Below are 8,072 nucleotides of genomic sequence, written 5' to 3'. Positions count from 1 at the left end.
ACTCAACGTGATCCCAGGTACGAAAAAGTGAAAATCTTTTAATTATGATTTTCATCATATATATGTTATAATACCAGCAATTAAAGCATATCCTCTGTAAAATATTATTAGTTAATGTGCTAGACTAATAATAGAAGTTTTCTATGAGAGTTTTCAGAAATATGGTTTGGCAAATAAGTGGAAATAGGAAAACCGAAATTAGGTACTTTAATAATAATATCTTGAGAATATTTTCGTTTTTGGAATTTCCTTGTAGTCCAAACAACCTTGGTGTATAAATACTTGAGTTTGCATTTCTTACAAACTATCCTAAGAGGCAGGCAAACTTCATTCTTGTTGTTTTTGTTGGAGCCGTCTATTTAGAGAGAAAAGTACCTTAATTATGCGAAATCTCTTTCGACCGCTCATTTAAAGACTTCTATGGGATCAAGAAGCTCTACGAGTACCATTGGTGGGAAACTAGATAATTGCATTGTTATTGTAGTTTTAGATTATTGATTTGATTTACTAACGGTTGTTGAAACTTTGATTGCACCTAGTTTATTTATTCTTGAGAACCTTCTCTTCCGATATAAGGATCGCTCAAACTAGATCAAAGTATTGACGGGATCTTTAGAACCATTTTCGGATCTAAAGACATCTTGTGATAATCTATTGTTAACAGACTCTGTCTGTGCGTGATTGATCATAAGAGGATTCAAGTGGTGTTGCGCAGGTTATTATTGAAGACAAACGGAGATCTGAAGACGACGAAGTTTTTCTTATTAGTTTTCATATCTTGTGAATTGTGTGCACAAACCTTGATCGGCTGGGATCCAAATAGAATCGTGTTTATCTTTGATAGACTTGATTGATTAGTTGCGTGAGATCGACATCACCTTATAGTTTCTATTTGAGATCTATATTGATTGATTGTGAATCTAGAGTTTGATTATTTTGGTAGTCAAAGTTTGGATTGATCTAACCAGACAAAGGAGTTTATTAGATTAAACAGAAGAGCCTTTGTCAACAACTCATAATATCTTATTACCAAGATTGAATAGAGTGGTTACCAAACAGATTTATCCTTTACTGTTTGGAATACGATCTAACGGATTGGTGATTCACGTGCGTGACTCTAGAAGTCGAAGACGCAGGGATACTGAGGAAACTAAGTAGCTAAGGGTAGTCTAGTTGGTTTCAACTATACGAAGTTGGATTAGATTTTGTACAACGGCTTAATTCTGAGAGTATTCAAAACTGGACAAGGTCCCGGGTTTTTCTGCACTTGCTGTTTCCTCGTTAACAAAATCTTGTTGTGCCATTTACTTTACTATTCTGCATTATAATTGTTTTATTATAATTAAAGTAAATTGCACTTGTACGTTAATTCCATATCACTTGATATTGATCCTATAGAGTTTCGGTTTAATACCATACCTATTATCAAGTGGACACTTTGTTGTTGTATCATCTCGATCTTGAATCCATAGTCAATCACACAAGTGATCTTATTGTTATATTGTCTCGATCTCGTATCCATAGATGATCACACGAAGTGTGTACCGAAGTTGTTGTATTATCTCGACTCTGTCCCTAGACGATCACACTTGGTAAAGGACTTATAGGTTGATAAATAAAATATTGTGGTGTATTTGGGTACCCTCATCTTTTCACATGAAATCCTCCCTTTTCTCTCAAACATGTCCCAACTGATTACGGTGATACTCAATTGCGCGAGCCAAACCTCAGACGACTTCAATCACGTGAACCAAACCTCAAACGACCTCTATCGCGTGAGACAAACCTCATACGAACTCACTCGCGTGATCCAAATCTCAGATGGATTCATGCTAATTTGAGATGAACCACTCATTTGAATAGTCTTATACAAGCATAAGACTCAACACAAGCCTCACCTACGGCTCAAGCCTTTTTCTCAGGGTCTCAAACACACGCGCGACTAGTAAATTGGGCATGAACTGTACATGTCTATCCAAAAACGTGTATAAGCTCCCTTGAGATCCTCGTGCTCAACAAAGGTACCCACATACAATAATACGGTCTCCACATGACATGTGTGACCGACCATGGAGAGGGGGAGCCCAATCTCAATTCTTGTCACACTCTGCACAATTTTTGAGGCATTTCATGCCTTTTCACGTGGCTTGTCCTAGTCACTCTCATAAATCACAGGATGCCTCTCTATCTTTCCCAACACCGGTTATAGATAATATTTTTCTCTTTAAATACGTCATCACAAAAGCTGACTCAGCCACACACAAATAGGGGGATATCAATTAGGGTTTTGGTCTGGCGGTTTATGGCACGTGTGAGAAATAACCGGCCTATTTTTCACGCAAAATAGAGTAAAGGCGGTGGAATAAAAAGATAAACGCAACCTAGTTATATCTATATATTCCTAAAGAAACGAAAAAAGTTCTCCGCACGACAAGTAATCCTTATCCTCACTGACCTGAGATTAGAGAGTTCAGCTATAAATAGGCCTTCTTTTTCTCCAAGCTAACACACAACTTTCTCATAGACTCTCACAATTCTTCAAACCCAAAAATTCTATGATCTCAGTCTTCATCTTCTTCCCACCCTAAGACAGGCCCTAAGCCTCATTCCATGTGACTAAGCAGACTTTGAATGGTCACTATATGTGGTTTAGGTGAAGACTTTTCGTGCTCAACCTCCCGTAACTCACTTTCAGAAACCCTAGAATCCCACCTTTAGCCTCTCACCGATTTTAGGTAATTACATGAGTCTAATACATCCATAAAATTGAATATCGTGGAAATTTAAGGAATCCAAATAAATCTGAGTTGAATACCATGGAATTTTGGGAATCTTAATTATCGATGTAAAACTTGATTCAGTACACCCTTGTAAATCATACTGAAATTAACAGCTTCACAGAAATGTCCATCATTGATCACATATATTGTACGACTACCATTCCAGGTGGTATTTCACCCAAATGTCTCCACCAGTCGCAGTTCAATACCAAGCCACATTGTACAACTACTATTCCAGGTGGTACTTCACCCAAACCTCTCCACCAATCACAGTTTAATACCAAGCCACTCTCTTAAGAGGATTTACAAGAGCCTTCACCATCCTTCCAATTCTTGGATGAGCATTAGGAGGGTCAACTGATGCTTTCTTCTCTTTCTAGTAGCTCATTTACAACATCAACATCAACATCCAATTGTGCCAATTTTCCTAAACTTCACACAGAACGACTACTTTGACCCACCGTTGGCATGCTTTGATGGACATTAAAAGGTGACCTTTGTTAAGCCCAATACATTCTGCTAACATCTCCCCAATCGAATATTCCTTCTTCATCTGATTTTTACTGGCACATGTAAACAATTCACCAAAAGACATTGTATCCACTGCCACTCGTCCATTTCCAATTCATACATTTTATGACCACCTAACAGATATTTCGAAAAGCTAAATACGGCCCATTTTTGCGCAACGCTAATGCAATTTCTTGTTCTTGTACATAAAGTCATACTTCATAAAAAATTTATAGTATGACCAAATTCTGATACGTCATCTTACGATGAATGATCCATATAGATTTACGGTATGAGATCATTAACAACTGTGGAAACAGTCTCAATGGGAGTCCGAAAAATTGGGTTCTTACTGCAAAAGAGAAAACCATATTCCGAATATCCCGATTCCTCATTTCTCATCCTCTTACGATAAGTATCTAAAGACTGATCTTAGTTGATCTTTCGAAGATTATTCTTGAGAGGTGATTAAGAATCTAAGCTGCTCTTCGGGAGTCGTAAGTTTCAGATTTGTGAAGTTTGCTAGCTTTGTCTGTTGCAAACATATTTGCACACCTTGATCTTTGATCTAAACGAAAATCAAATAGGCTTATCTGTTAGAGACAGATTGGTATCAAAAGTCTTCACTTCAGCTGAAACAACTCTTAGGCTGTAAAGGACGTAAACTAAGGGATTCAAGTGCTTAGAACCTTACAAGGTTCAAGAGACATAATGAGCGCGACTGTAACTAAATCTCCTGGAGGATGGAATCGATTTCAACTACATTCCAGTCCAAAGTCTGATAGTAGGCTAGTGTCTGTAGCGGCTTAATACAATGTGGTGTTCAATCTGGACAAACGTCTCAAGGTTTTTCTGTTATTGTTGTTTCCTCGTTAACAAAATATATGGTTTCTTGTGTTTTTCCCTTTCCACATTATATTGTTCATCTTTATAATTGGATTTACACAGGTTTGTACGTATTCAATCTAAGCAGATATGTCCGCTTAATTGTAATCGATTAAGAGACTAGTTTCTTGTAGAATTCGTATCTTGAAAGATAGATAACAAGTTTAATCACTTGGCAGAATTCCGATTGAATTATCTGGCTACGACTAGATTGATCTTGGACATTGATTTTTGAGATCGTCCAAGTTATCTTCTTAACAATTAGGTTCATGGACGTTGTGTCTATATACATACTGATTGAGTGGAGGTTGAGATATTAACTCTATATTCATATTGTCAAGGATCATTCAGTTGGTCTACTTGCTATTGTATTAAGTTTTTATCTATACAGATTGTCGACCGAAAAAGTTAGGTTTATTTGGTACCCCTGAGTTTTTAGAATTGAAAGAAGCTCTAACCATGTTTGTCAAAACCTCCCACATCTGTTGGAAAAAACGACTAGGGTACCCATCAGGTCCTACGGTAGTCAGTAGTTACATCTACTACAAATATCATTGATTCTTTCATCAAATAGAGGATGAATCAGAAGAACATTATATTCATGAGTAATACATGGATTTGGTATCTGTAGGAAATCACAAGCATTTGGCGGACTAATTGTTGTAATTATTTTAGCAAAGTCATCCTTCGACTCAGTAGCTATCATATTTCTATTAGACGTCTAAACTATTTTGTACGCAGTCAATTTGAGTCATTCTCTTTCTATAATTCAACTTATCATGAAAATACTTATGGCTTTAATCATCAAACTTAAGTACATTCTCTTTAGCTCTCTACATATATTAATTTTGTTAACATCATACACGTACTATTTCTGACTCTCCTCTGAGCTAGATGTTCCACATTAGCAATACTATTACCATTTTGATTAATGTCTGCAAGTCGACCTTGTATGATCTTAATATTATCATGGATATTAACAAAATAATTCAGGTCCCAGAGTATAACAGTATAAAGACACTTACTATGTTTGAAAGCACGAGAGCCATTGACCTTAGAACTCCAATTATTAGCTATGACATTCTTATAATATTATCCATCAACCAACATTTATTGAACCTAAGAGGTTTCCTAGTAGGATTTTCATTTCTAGAGCTAACAAGCAGAATATGAACAAGATCACTACGTATAGTCACAAGATGATACACTATAACATTAAGGAAATAAGTGAACCAAAAAGCATTAGCTAATGCTCGATCCCGTCTTTATATAATATAATAGAAATCATCAATATTTCTATTTGACCAAGTATAAGGTAAACCTACATAGTTCACGTAAGTGATCCCTAAGGAATCAATGTGATAATTAGTACCATCCAGTTAACTTTGAGATTGAGTTATCGAATTACCTCTTAATTTCTCCTCTTGCTTACTGACAAAATTCGGATCCCCGACTATGAACCAAGGACACAACTACCTAGTAACTAAATTATCAAGGGAAGATTATTGATTAATTTAATCCTTTATCAGAGAGAGCACCATACATATAATTTAACCAAGTTTGACTACTTCGAGCATCCATACTGACAAGAACATGGATGAAATTCCTATTCATGTCAACCAAATATATTTAAATATCATCTTTCCAAAGCATGTATAACCTCCCGATTAAGTCGATATGGTTAAGAAAACTAAGTTCGCCACAAAACCTAGCTACTGTTTGCATAGTCTTAGTTTCAGACAAAAACACCATATCCTGGTCATTTGACCTTCTTAGTTATTTTAATTTTAAATGTTACAGACTATACTTATTCCCAAACCCCTGAATATTCCAGACTAAGACCTTTCATGCTGAAACTGTATAATAATTCTCAAAGTAAGCAGAAAACAAAATAAACAACCATAATTGGAAAAATTCACATCACAAATTTCAATATTACAAAAGTTAAATCCAGAATCAGAGAAGAAACAATGACGACTTAAAGAAGACAATAATCTAAATTTAAAGGCAGAAAATTAATTACCATTTTAGCAGCACTCAATAGAAGATTGTTCTGGTGTGGCCATCCTCTGTATATCAGATCCGCAATGGGTAATGACAGAAATATTTTGCTTACCTATAGGTTGATGGTTTGTAATTTTGTGTTTCGATTTTTCATTTTCTTCATCTTAGAAGTCAGGTTCTTGTCCTTTTTTTTTCCTTTCTTTTTTCAAATAAATTTTTGTTGCAAAAAAACCATGTTAGCAGCACTTGTAAGATCAACTTTTGTGGATTCATTTGCCCGTCAATTCTTTTGTCATTCCATCCATTTCCAACATTATCCATGTTAGCATTTTATTAGTTGAAATCATCTTTTTCTTGTTGCCTATAATCTCATTAGTGGACAAACTAAGGTTTAGGGTATTGATCATATAGGAGGGTTTGATATGATTTTTGATTCAAACAATTGACAAAGTACGTATTCTTGTTTCCATTTAAAGTTCAATTTCTCGCAATGGCGGAACCAAAGGTGGGGTAGCCCTGACTCTAGCCCTCTCCCCCTTTCTCGCTAAAACTATAACAGTTTAGTTCATTTAACTTTGAATCCCCACCCAAAAAAAACACTAAAATAAATGATTTAATCCACTCGCTTGAGAAGTTTGAGTCCACCGTTCAAGAAATTTTAGTCCACCAAGGAATCAAGCCCATTTATCTATCTATCTTCATTCTTCCATATTCATCATATTGGTGCAGAGACAGGAACGAGAAAGGAGAACACGTAGAACACAAAGTTGAGTTTAGCTGAAATTGAAGACAATTATCAACAATCTTTAGGTATTTGGTAAGAATTTTTTTTTCCAAGCAATATCAATTCAAAATTTAGCTTTCACTTTTCTACTAATCTAGGTGTGACAAAAAACTCTTTTTACCCCTATCATTTGGAAATCCTGACTCTGCCACCGATTTCTCATTCTCTATTTTGACGAATCTCATCTTCTTCTGTAAACCATCACAAATTAACATTCGGCCCCGAACATTCCACTTTCACCACTAATATTTATTTATTTTTGATTGGAAAAGAATTTGGTATTGGCGACTTTCGGACTCAGGTCACTGGTATCTCACCCAATGACTTTACCACTGTACAACAGTGGCACCAGCTACTTTCACCACCATTATTGTTAACATCAGCAATTGAATCCATACCACCTCTAAAAAGGTTGCACAATTTCACTTTCTTCACACCAAGCAGTATACTCTTCAGCTAGCATATGCTCTTCAACTGGTATATGCAACAACTTTACATGTCTCTTCTGAATGATCAATGGTCCAAATTGGTCACATATATTGGACGAACAACTTTTCCCAAGAATATTTCGTTCAAACCTCTCCACCCGTCGCAATCTTGCACCAAGCACCTCCCTTGAGAGCATCTCCAACAGAAGGTCATAATTTTATTTTTATATGATACCTAGGAATTTAGACCCCCATTCAAACTAAAACCATCTCCAACAGTAGGTCCTACAAACTAGAAGAAATGCCATACTATATAAGAAGGTCTTGAAGAAAGTGTTAACTACACATTTGGATGCACCTCTACGTCATGTTTTCTTTTTTAATAATTAATTTTAAGGAATAAAGTCCTCTACTGTTGGAGATAATTTTTTATAAATGAGGTCCTAAATTTCTTTTCAGGATAGACCCCACAAATAAAATGATTAAATAAATAATAAATTCATGTAAGATTTTTTGTACCATCTGTTGCAAATGCTCTAAGGGTTTTTGTTGACTCATATCTTTACGAGCCTTCACCATCTTTCCAACTCTTGGATGAGCATTAGGGAGGTCAATTGATCCATCGCCTATCTAGGATTTGCTCATTTCTAACATCATCCAGATGCTCTAATCGTCCTAAAC

The sequence above is a fragment of the Papaver somniferum genome, chromosome 5 (genome assembly GCF_003573695.1).
Source record: "Papaver somniferum cultivar HN1 chromosome 5, ASM357369v1, whole genome shotgun sequence".
Taxonomy (NCBI): Eukaryota; Viridiplantae; Streptophyta; class Magnoliopsida; order Ranunculales; family Papaveraceae; genus Papaver; species Papaver somniferum.
Note: the sequence above shows the minus strand (reverse complement) of the source record.